The sequence below is a fragment of the Salarias fasciatus genome, chromosome 3, assembly GCF_902148845.1.
Source record: "Salarias fasciatus chromosome 3, fSalaFa1.1, whole genome shotgun sequence".
Lineage (NCBI taxonomy): Eukaryota > Metazoa > Chordata > Actinopteri > Blenniiformes > Blenniidae > Salarias > Salarias fasciatus.
This window is the reverse complement of record NC_043747.1, coordinates 27,021,981-27,040,587: the sequence shown is the minus strand read 5'-3', so window position 1 is coordinate 27,040,587 and position 18,607 is coordinate 27,021,981. Positions and strand designations below refer to the sequence as shown.

The 18,607-nt window shown below is 45.0% G+C and overlaps 1 long non-coding RNA gene and 1 pseudogene across 1 annotated transcript; both read right to left on the bottom strand.

The window, feature by feature from the left end:
- Positions 1-11,656: 11,656 nt before the first annotated feature.
- LOC115381865 (uncharacterized) lies at positions 11,657-13,872 on the bottom strand. Its single transcript, XR_003930475.1, has 4 exons — positions 13,723-13,872; positions 13,376-13,433; positions 13,098-13,220; positions 11,657-11,730 (listed from the first exon to the last, which is right to left on the bottom strand). It is a non-coding gene; the product is annotated as an uncharacterized LOC115381865 (long non-coding RNA).
- Positions 13,873-16,974: 3,102 nt separating this feature from the next.
- LOC115381039 (NACHT, LRR and PYD domains-containing protein 14-like) overlaps positions 16,975-18,607 on the bottom strand; it is an 88,935-nt pseudogene continuing 87,302 nt past the window's right edge.

Genomic DNA, 18,607 nt, shown 5'->3' with positions numbered 1-18,607 from the left:
CACAGAAATGTCCGTTGCTGTGTCAAAATGAGCTCCTGGTGGTGAGACTGCTGACATCAGGTGTGGAAGTGGGACAGTAAATGTATCCTGACAGTCACAGTTGGTAAGAATCAAAGGTTCCTGGGGTTAACCCTTGACCTTCCACAGGAAATGCTTGGGGTCATTTTGACCCCACATATGAAAAATTGGGGTGGTGATGCAAATACTTCAATTTCATAAAATGTATAGATTTTGTCCCAAACGTGTTTTATGAGGAATTCCCGGAATATGAAAGGAGAAAAACTTTTCATGTCAAAGATTTTAAAGAATACCAGCCCTTGGGGTTCTTTTTGATCCCACTTATCTATCCAAGAGTTGAAGTAAACAAGAAATGTTTTACTTTGATAAAAAAATCAAACAAACGATTGTAACAAAACTTTAGACTGAGCTGTCAGAATTAACTCCTCTTAAATCACCTGACTTGGTTTCAGGCCTATTCAGTTGAGGACGTTGAAAAGGAACCAAAAGCCTCCGTGGAGCTCCAAACGAGCGAACAGCAAAAGTCCAGCAGTGAGTTCTGGAGTAGTGTGGAGTAAAGAGAGTACTCATCCACAGGAGGGAGGTGGAGCTGGAGTCTGGAGCCCATGTAGGATGCAGGTGGAGTGGTGAGGTCCCACAGGTATCCAGCGTTGCCAGAGGAACTGTGAGCTTCCAGGGTGGCTCAGAGCGCCACCTGGTGGAGGAGTCTTTCTCCTCAGGTGACCACAATCCAACAAGCAGCAGTTGAGACCAAGTCACAGAGCAGCTGAGTGGACTGGCTGCAGTTCACCGTCAGTCTCTGTTCACTCACCTGTGCCACAGTTCTCAAACTGCGTCTGCTGCCAGATTATCTTGTCCATAATCTGGAGACACTGGCTAATTCAGACACTTTTAGTCCACACTGCTCAAACCCTGCTGAGACCACCAGCTCCCAGCTGCTGTGTCCTCCTCTGCTCCTCTCTGTGTCTCTCACCAGACAGCTGCAGCAATCACAGCCTCAGCTGCAGCTGAACCAGAGAACCTGAAGCCAGCTGCATTCAGCAGCTCTCCTCTCTGGAAGAACCTCAGTGACAGAACATTCCTTTAACTCAATCAAATCAAACATACTGAAATATTTTCAACTATTCTCCTCAAGTTTGAAACACATTGCAAAGAAACTGAAAATACCTCTTGAAATCACTTTTTTAAAATCCATTTTTAACCTTCTATGTATGAGCATATTTAAATACTGATCAATATTTCTCTCTGAGCTCCTCCCAGTCAGAGTAGTGTAATCTCTCCACCTGGAGGTGGAGGTACTAATTGTGGTTTATGTTTGGAATTTAGTCTTCCATTGCTAAAGTAAGGATTACAGAAGGTAATTGATAACTTTGAGTCATTTTACGAGATTTTTAGGTTAAGTAAATTGTCATTTATCAATTAATAATTACAGATCTGTGAGTCAATAATAATCAATTACATTTTTTAAGGTGATAAAAGTAATTCACCCAAAATCAATTATTACTTGGAATACAGTGTCATATAATCACTTATATGGGAAGAAGTAACTCACACAGTAATTTTATCATTCTTACTCACTGATTAACAGTGTTGTCACAGATTACTTGAAAAAGTAATCCAATTACTGATTACTCATCAAAAAGGTAGTCTAGTTACTTTATTGATTACTTCAATGTCAAAGTAACTAAGTTACTTTAAAAGTAACTTAGGTACTTTTTACCGATTTCCTCCCTTTGCTGCCTCAACATAAGAATGACAACTGGTTGTTTAAATAATACTTTATTGAAAGTACATGAACTAGAAACATGAAAATGTTTTATTGTTTCTGTTTCATTGGCTTTACAAAATCGGTGTATAACAGACAATGTATGAAATGCAGACTGATGCATAACACCACATGCATATCAACACAAAAACAGCCAATTATATCACAGGAAAACAGAAAAATCCCTTTTGCAATATGTAAACAATAATATCTGCAAAATTCACATCAAGAAAAAAAACAATGTGCAGTGTGCTGTAGAAACACACAATGAAGATAAATGTGCATGCTTCAGAATAAAAAAATTGCCAAATATCACAGAAATAGTAACTATTTGCCATTTGGTGCCTCATTCTGGCAGCGCTGTGCGGTTACACTCAAAGATGTCTCCCAGCTGGATGATGCCTCAGTCACGTGTAACATATCATTCGAAAGCTTGCAAGACGTAGAACGTCAACAAACTTTATTTAAACTCCCAAAATTAACGACAGGCCCACAAGATGGCGACAAGGGGCAGCACATCTTTTCTGGCGCATGACGCTCTTTCACCACTCCAGAGGATTATGACGTTAGTTTTGGTCAGAGGAGCGCGGATAGATGGAAAATGACCACAAAACGGTAAGGAAATAAAACATGTTGTGTTTGGTGTGAACAGCTTTGAGGTTTGTTGAAGAAGTGTGTGAAAAACATGCGATCTGAGGTGCTGCTGTGAAATGTGAAGATCAGTTTTAGGTTTGTTTTGCCACTGACGGGAGCTGGTCAGCTCAGAGAATATTCTGCCTGGTGTCTCTTAAAGTGTAGATTTTCTAGTTTCATATGATATCCAATATGTTGGGGTGGAGCAGACAGATCTCTGGTTCTGTAGCGTTTTGTGTCTGGAGCTGCGGGTGAGGGGAACGTGTCGAATCGTTGCATCTGGATTTTAAAGTTGTTCTAAAACAAACACTCGGTGTCAAAGTGCAGCTGGAGCCTCAGTTAGTGAGATTAAGGCTTCTGGTTTGAGACACAATTGAAAGAAAACATCCGCACATCACTTTAGTCACTTTTTACACCTGGTGAAGTGGCGCACAGCTGTTGGTCTGTCGGGCCGAACGGGTTAAATAAATGAATTAAATTAAATCATAGTCGTGAATACGTGACCCGGCGTTTTGTCCTCCCCTGGGAAAACGTGACATGTTACTTCACTCCCAAATGCAAGACAAACATTTTCTCTTAGAAATTCACTTATACATATATTATGAGGCAGTAACGCACAGTCCCTTAGGAAACTAACTTTAATCAGATTAATGGTTTGGAAAGATGAACGCGTTAGATTACTGAGAGAAAGTAATCAGATTAAAATAACGCGTTAATTAGTAGCGCGTTAGTGACAACACTGCTGATTAATAAGATGTTATGGATCAATTAACAATGCCTCAACTTTTTACCTTACTGAAAAGTGGGTAAATTACAGAAAATTATCTGAGAGAACTTTAGAATTATAGATTTAATAAATTTGCAATTTATTGATTAGTTATTCTGGGGCACCACCTTGAAACCAAAGCTAATTAACAAAGTTCAGTTTTAAAAGTAGAAAAATAATTTCAACTTGTTCATCCTTAGAATAAACAGCTGTGTTTAAATTATCACAGAATCTTGAAACAGCACAAGCTGTGAAAACCAGGAACTTGTCTCAACAACAAAAAATCCCTTTGAATCATCCAGTTCAATCAAGGAGCATTTATTAAAAATATCTATTTCTTAGCGACACGTCTAAGATCAGACCTGTGTGGACGCTGCAGTCCAGGGAGAGCGCACTTCAGCAGAGAGAAGGGAAAACGTTATTGAGCCAGGCACAGAACTCTTTCCCACACAGAGACATCACAGGTGTGCCGGCTCGTCTCTATCAGGGGCCGGGAAGAGGGTGGTGCAGCCGCTGTGCACGTGAACGTGCGTTCAGCGCCGGGCACGTGACGATGAAATTAACATTTGGGACAACAGATGGAAATTAGCCCTCGGCTATAATCTGGCATGTTTACATTCATGTTTTTTTATGTATGTTCATCAACATGCACTGTCCCAATCAAATAAATGAATCAATAAATAAATAAACATATGTTCCACATTACAAGAATAATGTCTTCTCCTTCTCCTTTTGGAATGAAGTGTCATTGTGTTGTGCTCTGTGATCAGGCTGCGAAACAAAAGGAGGCTAAACGCTCTCTGGGCTCAAGGTTCAAACAGGCTGGAATTCAATTGATTCAGTAGATTTTCTTCACATATATGGATGCATTTCTTCATTTACTGGAATAAACAGATCTTCAAATCAAACGTGTGTGATTTGTGATTGGATTTGGATTTACTTGACATGTCTTCCAGTGTTTGTTGATCCAGACCTGGACATGTAGACACAGTGTTCAGGATCCACTGATGGAATCCAGGAATCATTTGATTTGGTCAAAAAGGAGCTTCACTGCCATTTTGAAATTCTCCTGTTAACCAGTGAGTCACAATCATCAGCAGATAAAAAGGGAAGAAAAACAACTGGAGCTGGACTTAAAGGCTTCAGTCTGCTTCAAATAATTACAGGAAAACTAATTTGGAAAAACAAGAGAGGAACAGGAGATACAGTCCACACACTGACGATTCTGTGTCACATCCAGAGGGAACTATGGTTCGATGCTGGACTCTTGCAGCTCTTCACGCTGCACATCTTCATCCTCCCAGTCCTCCCTCCACCTGCAGAGAGAAGAGAGGAGATGATCAGAGTCTCTGTGAAGCAGTGAGGACTTCAGTCCTGTTCAGAGCAGCAGTCAGCAGCTCAGAGCAGAGTCCAGCACTGGGTCGGGTACCCGCAAAAACAGCTGATTTGCGGGTGGTTTTTAAAAGCTTTTTTTTTTCTCAGGTTCGGATCTGGGTGGGAAAAATAGCTTGCGGGTCGGGTCACGGGTTGTACATTGACTCATGAGAATCAATAATAAATAAAATAAAAACGTTGTGACGTGATCCATCTGCTGCGACTGTCTGCAGCACCGCGGCTCTTCTGCATCCATTTCCGGGCTTTTCAGTTAGTTGAGCAAACTACAGAAAACTATCTTGGCCATTATTTACTCTCTGAGGGTCGCTTCCGCTATTTTGTGACAGTCATTGGCTCAGCTGTTTAATCGCGTTTCACCATCTAATAACACAGTTTGTGATTGGACGAGAGCATCAAACGGTCTGCTGCCATCTAACAAGCGCCACTTCCAAAACAGTTAATAGCTATTTAGATATTTGAGAAACAAATGGATAAAACGTACAACTATCCCTTTGTAGTGTTCCTGAAGTGTTCAAACATCACAGTGTTTCCCTGATGGATTACTTTTCTCCTCCATGGATTCTAAACATGTCACGGCTCATACCTGCTGAACGCTGCTCAAGTCTGGACAGAAAGTAAGTCTATTACACACGTAAAGTTACCTTTAAGAGATTAAAAGTTTAAAAGCATTAAACGTAACAAACGAGTGTTTTTACAGTTGTATGGGAGAAGAACAGCAGGGCTGATGATTCATGACTGAAGTCAGGCTCTTATTGGAGGAGCTGCTTCATTCAGGTGTTATTTAGTCACTGGCACCTTAACTGTGGCGATGTGCTGTATGCATGCAGACACTGTGACCCAAAATGATTACTTTAAATACGGGTTACGGGTCGGGCTGCAGATCGTGTTTCAACGGGTCGGATCGGGTCGCGGTACTCATCGGGCTGATGTGCGGGTTTGCGGTTCGGTTGTGGGTTTGTACGTCCCCGGGTCGGGCCGGGGCGGGTCTTGAAAATTGGACCCGTGCAGGACTCTGGCTCAGAGCTCATGAAGGACCACCACTGTCACACCAACACAACAAGCCTGTGGCTCCTCTGATTGGCTGACTGTGTGTCCTCTGCTGTCCAATCCTGAAGCTGCTCAGCGTTCTCCTCTCACAGCCTCACTGAGAGTCAAACACTGGATCTTTGTTCTCACACTGACTGTGTTTAGTCCAAACCTGCTGAAAGCAGCATGGACTCACTCCAACCATCTACTGACCTCAGAGTCTGCAGGCTGCAGTCTGGACTCTGCTGGAGATCAACCAGCTGCTGCACATCTGGAGCCTGCAGCTGGTTGAGACTCAGGTGGAGCTCCTTCAGGTGGGAGGGGTTGGACTTCAGAGCTGAGGCCACAGAAGAACAGCTGATCTTTGACAAACTGCAGCTCAACAACCTGAATAAAGAGAGAAAGCAGCAGAATCAATGAGGAGGAACCAATCAGATGTGTTGATGGAGAAATGAGCAGCTCCACATTACTGAGTCCTGATCAATGAGCTGCTCTGTTGTTGTGGATCTTCATCACACACATCATCCACATGTCAGCACAACATTCACACACCTCCTCATGTCCACACACAGCAGTCAGCTGCTGCTGAGCTCAGTCCACTCTCTCACTGCAGGATCAGAGTCTCAGATCACAGCTGCTGACAAACATTTCTCCTTCTACAACAGGAACAGACAGTCGACTGACCTCAGAGTCTGCAGACCACAGAGTGGACTCTGCAGAAAACCACACAGCTGAGAAACTCCTGAATCCAGCAGACGGTTCCCAGTCAGGTCCAGATGTTCCAGATATTTCTGGAGGGAGGGCTTGGACTTCAGAGCTGAGGCCACAGAAGAACAGCTGATCTTTGACATCCTGCACCACGCCAACCTGAATAAAGAGAGAAAGACGTGAGATTAGAGGACAGACTTTGATGTTGAAGTGACTGAAAGCTGAAGAAGGTTCAGACTGGAAGTTTAGAAATGTAAAGTCCAAACAGCTGAAGCCAACAGGAGGAGAAGAGCTCTTTTCACACACATCTCAGATCTCCAGCTCACACAGCAGCTACACACCGAGGACTTCTGCTCTTTCTCACAGACACACATGAGCTGAGTTTAACAACAAACACCAGGAAACAAAGCAGAGTTTACTCTGACTGGACAACTCTTGATTCTTTGACTCCAACAGATTCTACCTTCAGACAGTGAACTGACCTCAGAGTCTCCAGTTGACAGTTTGGACTCTCCAGTCCAGAACACAGAATCTTCATTGATGAATCATTCCGTCTGATGAAACTCAGGTCCAGATGTTTCAGATGGGAGGGGTCAGACTTCAGAGCTGAGGAGATCAGTTCACATTCAGAATCAGAGAGGTAATGGACACGAGAAATTCTGTGAGGAAACAGAGAGAGGACAGGAAGCTGCTATGAGAGAGGACACTTAGTTGGATTTCTCATGTTTGACATCAGGGACCTTATTTTCATAGACCAAGCGTGACGCCCCTGCACTGCAGGTTCATGTGAAATTAACTTGCTTGGCCTTTTGAATCTTGATCAGTATGGCATCAAACTCCAGATGACGACAACAAAGCTGTGAATACATTTTATTAACTGTTTATTAGCAACATAACCAGCTTCTGCATCCAAAGTCAACAGATGAAACTGAGCAGCAGAACGGGAGGGGGAGGAGGAGGAGGTGGTTGGTGACCTGGGGACTGAGGAGGGGGAGGGGGAGGACACACACACACACACACACACACACACACTCACACACACACACACACACACACACACACACACACACACACACACACACACACACACACACACACACACACACACACACACACACACACACACAGAGTTGGGAGCCTGGAGTAAAACCCCTCACCAGGACCGATAAGAGGAGTCTCGAGGTCTGGGAGAAGCTTTATATGGAATTGAGCGTTCTCAGAGGAGATGAAATTCTTTAGTGTTGAGGTTATTGGGACAAGCGCTCATGCCCTCTCCGGACACTTCAACACTAGAATTTTACCTGAAGAATTGACCTTTATTGTTTAAATAGCAGAGCTAACGTGTCAACGCAACGGCCATCTTGTGGACATAACGGACCTCTCAGTTTCCCAAACTACGGCGCGAGACAAGGGTCACAAAACATGCGTGAGTTAATCACAAGTCAAATAAATTAGAGGCGTTAATAGGATTTGGAATTAACTCATTATTATTGCGTTAATTTTGACAGCCCCATTATGCAAATATTGTTTCAGACAGAAAGTGTCTTCAGCTGCTGCTCGGTTCAAAAAGTGGATTGTTTGTCCTGTTTGGACGCCCTCTAGTGGACCGAAAAAGTACAAACTAGTGCTGGTAAATATAACCCACACACGACTCATGTTAATGTTTCCAGTTTAACACGTCATGATTTTTTTTAACGATACATTATTTTGAAAGGGGGACTGACAGCCACCTCCACCATTTCTATTTCCTGTGGCTAATGCTAAACTGCTACAGGCGAGCTGCAGATGTTAAAGTAAAGGAATTGTGCTACGAAATGAACAATTCCTCCATAAAGAAAATACTGAATGATTCTCTGAGAAACAAAGTGATACGTATACTAAGCATTTGTGGACTGTGCATGAATGTGCCCCCTGAACAAGACTGACTGCTTGAGATTACAGATATACTGAAAATGACCAATCCCTGAGGATTATTATTTACAATGTCTAACAGCAAATTCATTTAAAGTATTTTAGACCTAAATATTCTCAGTATCATTTCAAGTAAATCAGTAATCAACTGAAACCACAGAATGAAAAATTGAGCTTTTAATAGCTGAATGAGAACCATTTCATGGTTTGTGCTCCATAATCCGACATGTTGACGATCAAAATCATTTACTGCAGCTGGAGTTTCTTCAGGATGGATCACTGAGGAACATCTCCACAGAGTAACTACAGGAAGTACTTCCTACAAACATCACTGAGATACTGATCAGGACATGTGGACTCACCGAAAGGTCCTGCACTTCCTCACAGCTGGGATCAGCCTCCGTTGTCCCTCCCATGATGTGTTGTACTTCTCCAGGTCCAACTCCTCCAGGACCTGGTCTGACATCTGCAGCATGTAGGCCAGAGCTGAGCAGTGGATCTCAGAGAGTTCCTTCTCTGATCTGTTCTCTGCCTTCAGGAACTCTTGGATCTCCTGATGTACTGAGAGGTCCTTCATCTCCATCAGACAGTGGAAGATGTTGATGCATCTCTCAGGAGACATTTGATCACTGTTGATCTCCTTCAGGTTCTGGATGACTCTCTGGATGGTTTCTGGACTGATCTCTGTCTGACCCAGCAGAACTTCTAAGAGTCTCTGGTTGGATTTCAGAGAGAGGCCATGAAGGAAGCGGACAAACAGGTCCAGGTGGCCGTTCTGACTTCTGAGGGATTTCGGAAGGACCTTCTTCAAGAATTTGTCCAGAGACTGGAAAACATCATCATCATCATCATCATCATCGTCATTGTCATCGTCATCTATGACATCATCATCATTCTCTTCGATTTGAAAGATCCGGGTTGGGAGAGCAAAATCCTTATCCTCATCCTCATCCTCGTCTCCGATGCAGGTCGTCAGCTCGTCTGTCTTCCCGCTGGTGAAACAGTGGAACATGAAGACTGCAGCCAGAAACTCCTGAACACTCAGATGGACGAAGCTGTAGATGGCTTTCTGGAAGATCACAGACTCTCTTCTGAAGATCTGAGTCCAGATTCCAGAGAACAGCGAGGCCTCAGTCACATCCAGACCACACTGCTCCAGGTCTTCTTGGTAGAACACCATGTTTCCTTTCTCCAGATGTTCCAAGGCCATCCTGCCCAGCTTCAGAAGAAGCTCCCTGTCAACCTCCGTCAGCTCCTGTGGACCCGTCTCAGGTCCTTCATGGTACTTGAGCTTCTTCCTGTGTGTCTGAACCAGCACAAAGTGGGAGTACATGTCAGTTAGGGTCTGGGGCAGCTCTCCTCTCTGCTCGCTGCTCAACATGTGCTCCAGAACTGTAGCAGTGATCCAGCAGAAGACTGGGATTCCACACATGATGTGGAGGCTCCTGGATGTCTGGATGTGGGAGATGATTCTGCTGCTCAGCTCCTCATCACTCAGCCTCCTCCTGAAGTACTCCTCCTTCTGGGCGTCAGTGAAGCCTCGCACTTCTGTCAGTCTGTCCACACATGTTGGAGGGATCTGATGGGCCGCCGCCGGTCGGGAAGTGATCCAGACCCGAGCCGAGGGCAGCAGATCCCCCCGGATGAGGTTAGTGAGCAGCAGGCTGACTGAAGACTGCTGGGAGACGTCAAGCAGCCGCTGGCTGCTGCTGAAGTCCAGAGAAAGTCTGCTTTCATCCAGGCCGTCCAAGATGAACAGCAGCTTGCAGACAGCCAGCTCCTCTGCCGTCAGCTTCTGGAGCGTGGGATGGAAAACAGCCAGCAGCGAGAGGAGACTGTACGACCGCTCTCCCAGCAGGTTCAGCTCTCTGAAGGAGAGCACCACCAGCACACTGACATCCTGGTTCTCCAGGCCCTCGGCCCAGTCCAGACTGAACTTGTGCACCGAGAAGGTTTTTCCACTGCCGGCCACGCCGCTGGTCAGAACCACTCGGATGTGTCTGAGCTGCTGGGCCGAGACTTTGAAGATGTCCTGAACCCTGATGGCAGTGTGATGGAGGCTCTCCTTCCTGGAAGCTGTCTCCAGCTGCTTCAGCTCAGGTTCCCTCTGAAGCTCCTCACTGAGTCCCTCTGTGATGTGGAGCTCAGTGTAGATCCTGTTGAGGAGGCTTCCTCCTCCTGCTTCATCACTTCCTTCAGTCACACGTTCACATCTCCTCCTCAGACTCTTCTTATGTTCTTCTAGAAGCTGCTGCAGACCAACACCTGCTCAGAGACAACAACAACAATCAGACTGCACACAAACAACGTCTTTCATGACTCTGCAACAGAACAACAAGTCCAGTGAAGACAGGGCGTCAATATTAGGACCCCTGTTGTTTGTTATGTACATCAATGATCTGGGACAAAAAGTGTCTGATGCCAATATTAATGTATATGCTGATGACACTATTATTTACTGTTGTGGATCAACAGCTGCCAAAGCCATTGTGTCCCTGCAGAAAGCTTTTGAAGTGGTTCAGCACATACTCCTATCACTGCAACTCGTCTTAAATGCTGACAAGACCAAATTATTGTTGTTTTCAAAAGCTAAAATGAAGGAGGCCTCTTGTACTATTCCACCAGTGTCCACTCATGACGATAATGTTATAGAGGTGGTTCACACATATCTTGGTGTCTGGCTTGATGACTCTCTCACTTTTAAACCTCACATACATGGTAATGAAACTCAAACTGAAATTGGGCTTTTTCTTCAGGAATAAATTCTTCTTTTCTTTTAACGTGAAAAAAAGGCTTATCTTTTTATCAGTTTTAGATTATAGAGATTTGTTTCATATGGATGCTTCTGCTCAATGTCGTCGCAAGATAGAAAGTCTTTATCATGGCTCTCTAAGATTTATCACAAACTGTAAAGCCGAGACCCATCATTGTGATTTGTACTCTAGTGTGGTATGGCCTTCCTTGTCCACGAGGACACTTGGACATTGGTATACTTTCATCTACAAGGCCATGCTTGGTCTGTTGCCCTCCTACATCTGCGACTTAATCACACAGAGAAACGTTGACTCTCATTGTCTGCACTCAAATGATTATGCATTGCTTTCCGTTCAGTTTGCCTGCACAGAGCTCGAGAAAAAAGCTTTTGCGTATTCAGCTCCATATACTTGGAAAAAGCTGCAAAAGGGCTGCAAACTGACTGAACTCTCCCTTGAGCTCTTTTAAAGCAAGGTTGAGAGAACTTGAGACAGCATCTTTTATGTGCAACTGTTTCTCTTGATTTTATTTGGAATTTATAACACTGTGTATTTGGAATTGTAACTTTGTAATCCCCAGGTCCCCATTGAAAAGAGGTTTTTAATCTCAATGGGACCTTACTGGTTAAATAAAGGTTAAATAAAAAATTAAAGACAAACCAGTCCTTCAGCAGGACACATGTCCACTCTTACTTGGTGCAGCAACGCTTCCAGATCTTTCTGGCTGCTCCTCACAGACATCACTCCTCTTCTCTCTGTGGACACCAAGCAACATTTACTTTGAGAAACACAACACAGCAAAGACAGAAAGATCCAGCTTCAAATAACCTAGTAGAAATGCACACATTTGAGTGAGTGATCTAAGTATGGAATGATAGGTTCTTCGTGTTTGTGTGTGTGTGTGTGTGTGTGTGTGTGTGTGTGTGTGTGTGTTCTCGTATTTCTATCCTTGTCGGGGCCAAATGTCCCCACAAGGATAGCAAAACGTGGAACGACGTGCCTTGTGGGGACCTTTTTCCGGTCCTAAGTAGGAGAAACAGTGTTTTCTTGACCATGTTGTTGTTACTGAAAAAAGTAAAAGTGCAAAAACATTTCTTTAGGGTTAGGCTGTGTTGTGGTGTGGGTTAGGGTTAGAGTAAGGGTCAGGGTTAGGGGCTAGACATGAATGGGAGTCAATGGAAGGTCCCCACAAGGATAGAAATACGAGACTGTGCGTGTGTGTGTGTGTGTGTGTGTGTGTGTGTGTGTGTGTGTGTGTGTGTGTGTGTGTGTGTGTGTGTGTGTGTGTGTGTGTGAACTTAGAGTCGCATGAATGAGAGGTTAAACCTGTAGATGTGTGAACTGACACTTGGTTTGAAAATATGTGTGAGATGGCCCTGGCGACCCGGGGGGGGGGGGGGGGGGGGGGGGGGGGGGGGGGGGGGTTGGTTGTAAAAGATTCAGACAGTTCAGAATCTCTGCGCTTCAGCTTCAACTGGACCATTATAATATTATTCAACCCTAACTGTATGAATGAGTGTGTGTGTGTGTGTGTGTGCCCACAGGTTTAGAGAGGGATGAAGGTGGAGGTGGTTCAGGGTAGGTTGGAGCTGGAGGTGGTTCAGAATGAAGGTGGAGCTTCGGTCAGCTGGAAATGAAATCTCACTCAGCAAATTACAATAACCTCTTTCTACCAGAACATCCTTTAAGTCTCGCTTGACTTGGATTTTCATAATAAAAGCATATGGTGATTATTAAACTCAAATAAGGCATGATTTTTTTTTGCTTGGAGGTCAGCAGCCAGTGTCAGATGAGGTCAAAGGTCACTTCCAGCCTGCTCCCAGCACTCAGCCAGTCTACTGCTGAACTCTCCATCAGGTCAGTCACACTGAGACTCTGTTTGACAGCAGCAGCAGCTCTGAATCACTGATGGACTTTTACCAGCAGGTGGTGAGGAGCTCAAGGAACTCTGGGAGTTTTCTCAAAGTCACATTCAGTCACAAAGTGTCTCCATTCTGACTGGATCAGAATCTGTCACAACACACTGAACGCTTTGGAATGTGGAATTATCAGGTTCTGGATCAAACACAGTCAATACACACTGATATTGAGGGGAAAAAAAGAGAAACAAACAGTTTCTTACTTTGAGTCTGAAGGTCCAGGTTCACCACTGAAGACTGGAGGAAGATGACCTTTAGACCGGTCACTCTTCTGAGACAACCTGCTGGATCTGGAAGACTCTGCTGAGTGTCTGAGCTGCTGAACTCTATACACACATACACACAAATACAGTAATTCAAGAAGTTAATCATACACACAATAGTAAAGAAGATGAACCAGATCAAAGGTCAAACCTTCACGGCCCAATAAACTTTGTGGACTCTGGACCTGAACTCTGCAGGAGCAGCTGACGTCTCTCACCTGTCCTCAGACTCTGATCTGTCCTCCTCTTCATCCACATCAGACATCTTCAGTCAGGCTGAGAGAGAAAGCAGCAACAAGGACCACACACACCCACACACCCACACACAGAAAATGATTCACTGTTTGTCAGCAGTTAAAGACTTACTGCAAGTTTCAGATCTCATAGAAACATTATTTCAAACAAAAAGAAAAGTAAAAGCATGCACTCAGAGCAAATGCTCAACATAAAGCGTGAAATCAATCCCATGTGAGGAGTTGGACACTTGAAGTGACTCTGATCTAGTTGGTCAAACTTGTCTAAACTCTGGAGACGCAGTGAGACATTGAGGCTCATTAAAACTCACCTTTTTCTCACCAGCAGTCAGGATGGAGCAGAGATCCCTGGAGACACAGACGGGGTTTCGCACACATCTGGAGTTAGAACGCTGGTTTGACGGTAGAACAATCAAAAAAATGACACAACCTGGAAAAGTAACTTTGCAACACAACGAGGAAGTCTTCTCTCCAGGAGTGAGCAGGGAATGTGGGTGGAGGCTCGAACCCAGCAGGTTGCCAGGTCTGACATGAAATCAGCCCCACAGCTCAAAAGTGACTCACAAAACCATGTTTAATGTCCAGCAGTGCTGCTCCCAACACAGTGGATTCTAATGTTAAAAACACCTTGATCATTCAGTGAGCCATCATTTAACCCTTGGGAGAGACTCCAACAAGGGTTTGGAGGTGAAACTGATCACATTTTAAACTTCACAGTCTTGTCTCATCCTAATCACTGCATGGTGTTAATTTTGTTTTGGATGCATTGATGTGAAAACCTTAACTGAAAGATGCAGCTCAAACATGATTAGCAGTCACGTTTTCAGTGCACCAGACAGGCCTCCTCAGAACAAATGAGGCCCTCCTTTCCCCCTGCCGCCATGTGGCCAGCACTGTCCCTCCAGACAAAGGGAAGATGGCGCTTGTTTCCCAGCTCCTCGCAGCAGAGGTGGATGGATGCGACGGATCCATCTTCGTACCTTTCACCGGTAAAATTTTCCCCAGCGGAGCAGACGGGAAAAGCAGGACCGTGCAGGACCGCACAAACTGTGCAACCCCGGCAGCCTCCGTCTCCTCCTCCTCCCGCGGCCGAAGAGGGTCTGGAATGAGACTGGACCTCTGTTCTTCATGTGAAACCCCTAAAGAGCCACCGAAGTCTGACTGGACGCAGTCGGATGACCCGGGTGGAACGACAGTTTCAACCCCACCGAACTCACCCCATTGGGCAGGATCACACACACCTCTGCCCCCGCAGCCTCACAGCCTGCCCGCAGCGACTACACTCCTCTCTTCCAACTCACAAGGTTTGAGACCTGGACAGGTTTAGGATTGATGGTGATTAGCTTGTGCTTTATTTGTGAAATGGAGTTTTTTTCATTTAATGTGTGTGATTGTGACTGTTATCTTCGTCTCTTTTCTCTCATCTTTCCAGGAGCCGTACTCACGTGCGCGCGCCCCACAAGCACGGTCTTCCTTCTCACCTCAGACCCGCAAGACGACGCTATGTTCATGCGTGTGAGACAGAGAGCAGCACGCTCATCTCTTCACTCTCTTCTCCATACTAACAGACGTAGTGAAATTTCAGACACGCACAGAGCCTCCATCGAATTCACGCACGTGTCCACGCCATGCCTGCGTGTCGCAGATAATAGTTTTTTTGCACACAATTTGCACCTAGCGGGGCCCCCTAAATGCCGGGGCCCCAGGCAAATGCCTGGTTTGCCTGTTGGCACGCACCGCCTCTGCCTGGACTCAGCGTCGCCATGCTGTTTACCTTCCCGATGTGTGATTGTGTCGTCATAGACATCCAGTTCAAGGACCCATCTACTGCATCTGCCTGTGGGGTTGTTGTCCACAGGGGTTTTCGTCAGGCTGAGTAGGGGCTTATGATCTGTGATAGCAATTACAATCATGTAAGAAACTGTTTTTATCTTGTCAAACATTTTCACAGGTAAGGCATTACTTCCCGAGTTAATTATCAACAAAGGAAACATTTGCACTTACCTGGTTTATGTTGTATTTAGATCCTGGACGAGTTCCAAACTCTTGTGGAATTTTGGTGAATCTGAGCCAAACATGACAAGTCAAGGTGTTGACGCTGCACAAGGAGGATTTATTGAGGATGGCAGAGGACATACACACAAATCAGCTGATTGAAAGCAAGTCTGTTGCTCCGAGGAGAACTCAACCCAACTCTGCATAATTTCACTCAACCCTAAGTCATATAGACAGATATGACGAGAATAGCAGGTGTTGTTTCTCGGATGGGAGTTCATGAATCCAAGGTGACTTCAGGCAAAACAGTGCGTCCTTCACACTGTGTCTCAGAGAACTTGAAAACAAAACATTATTCCTCATCAGCCTGTATTAACAATATATTACATTATATATATATATACACATTATAGAATCAAATAAACAAAGAAAAAGTTGTTCCTGATCTTTCATATTTCCACTCACTCAGTGTGAGTCTCATTAACCTTAGTTGATTCTCTCATTAAAGTTTCCTGCTTCTGGAAACTTCCAGGACAAAACAGTGTTCATTTCACATTTCATGCAGTTCTGTATTTTCTTCTCTCCTCTTCAGCATTTCTTTTACTAAGCACATTCTCCTGTCACAGCTTAAATCCCTGAGGAGTCAGGAAAATGGACATGTGCATAAGCTCACACATGCACACACACACACACACAGAATTGTTCTCCGTTTGATGTGATATGTCGTATTGTGACTTTATATATTTTTCATTGTCTCTCTCTTGCTCTCTGAGTGTTTCCGTCCTGGTCCTGTCCAGCAGCCATGCCAGATGCCAGTCTCAAATAAAGGCAGCAGCAGGAGGAGATTCAGTCTCTTCCTGCTGCGAACATTACAAACTGTTCGGACAGTAAAAGGCTTCAATCATACGTATGAATCATACGTATACATATCATACATATGTATGAACAGGACAAGGGAAAAAAACACAAACAATTAATAGACAAAGGTCGAAACTAAACATGGTGCTGAAGTATCATCTGAACACACTTGAGGAAGCAGTTTTCATTCCTGACACACACTCAAAAATGCACGCATGTACACATGCGCACCCCCCCCCCCCACCCCCACACACACACACACACACACACACACACACACACACACAAAATCAGACAAAGGCACATAAGTCAAAAGTCAACATGGTGCTGTCCATGGTGCTGAAGTGTCACGCGACCACACCTCAGGAAACATTTTAAATTTCTGATGTATACTTAAACGCACACACGCTTGTACAGACACACACACACACACACACGGTCTTGTATTTCTATCCTTGTGGGGACCGTCCATTGACTCCCATTCATGTCTAGCCCCTAACCCTGACCCTTACCCTAACCCTAACCCACACCACAACAAAGCCTAACCCTAAAGAAATGTTTTTGCACTTTTACTTTTTTCAGTAACAACAACATGGTCAAGAAAACACTGTTTCTCCTACTTAGGACCGGAAAAAGGTCCCCACAAGGCACGTCGTTCCACGTTTTGCTATCCTTGTGGGGACATTTGGCCCCAACAAGGATAGAAATACAAGAACACACACACACACACACACACACACACACACACAAACACACACACACAAATTGACAATCAGACACAGACACAAATCTAGACCAGACACTCGGTGGTGTCCACGATGAAGAATCAATGAAATAAAGTTAGTCACTCATTTTTTGGCCTGATACACAAACACACTGACACAAAACAAATATAATGTATACGACAAATGCACAATTATCCAAACAAACACAGAAATGGACAACCAACCAGACAAAGGCCGGCAAGTCGAGAGTAAACATGATGTTGTCCATGGTGCTGAACTATCAATTTTACAGAGTTCAAGACTTTTTCCGGGTCATACACTATAAAATACACACACGGACAAATGTAGAAACAGAGTAAGCATGGTGTTGTCCATATGTGCTCAAGTATCAACTTTATACATTGGCAAAATATTTTGGATGCATGACGCACACTCAAAACACCTCCACACACGCCCACTCGTGTGTGTGTGAGTGCAGAGTCTCCTGCAGCGCCACACGGCCTCCGCAACCACACTGGAGCTGCACGGTGGCTGGTGTGAGCAACATTGATTTCAATGACGACTGATTACTTGTGGGGTCCAAACCGGAGCCAATGTGAGCCCCGGGTCACTCACTCAACAGACCTCTAAAACATTGGTCCCCCTCACTTCTGAGATGATGATTGGGACACTGGTTCCAGGTGAAACCAATGAAGTGATTCTCCCTGCTCCACCCAGCAGCCTCCACACACCTGCACACGCCCACCTGAGGGAAACTCAGGGGGATGGGGGACACAGGAAACAAGGCAATACTGCCCCCATGTGGTGGTCTAGGTGGAGGACATGAGCTGCTTGGTGGGAGACTGAGTCCCAGCTGAATGGAGCTGCTCCTCTTCTGGAGGCCAGGCTTCCCTTCAGGGATCATTGGAAAAGAGCAAGAGGCCACTGGAGGTCATGACCCCAGAATATGAACTGATGAGCAGCAAAATGACACTTTGGAGTCACAGGGAAAAATAGCTGAATCGTATGAATTGTGAAGGCAGAGAGGGCTGTGTGGGGCACCCCAAGGGGGTTTGCTACGTTGTTTCTTAATTGCATTGTAAATTCCCATTGTTGTCGCTTCTGCGCAGTACATGTATCAGCACTTGGGGCACCTGGTTTCTCAGGGTTCCCTCTAAAAGCCAGGTCCCCAGGCAAATGCCTGGTTTACCTGTTGGCAAGGCCTGCCTATGTTCATGATCCACTGATGGAATCCAGGAATCATTTGATTTGGTCAGAAAAGGAGCTTCACTGTTACTGAAGCAAAGCTCTGAAGTCTGTCATTTTTATAAACTGACTCCTGAAGTCAAACACCATCTGTCTTTGTCTGGAACAGATCTGCAACTGTTTTAACATGGAACTCTCCTGGTAACCAGTGAGTCACATTCAGAGGAACCCTGGTTCGATGCTGGACTCTCACAGCTCTTCACACTGCAGATCTTCTGCTGGTTCCTCTGTCACTCACTGCTGGATGAAGCTCTGCCATCTGCTCCACCTGCAGAGAGATGAGAGGAGATGATCAGAGTCTCTGTGAAGCAGTGAGGACTTCAGTCCTGTTCAGAGCAGCAGTCAGCAGCTCAGAGCTCATGAAGGACCACCA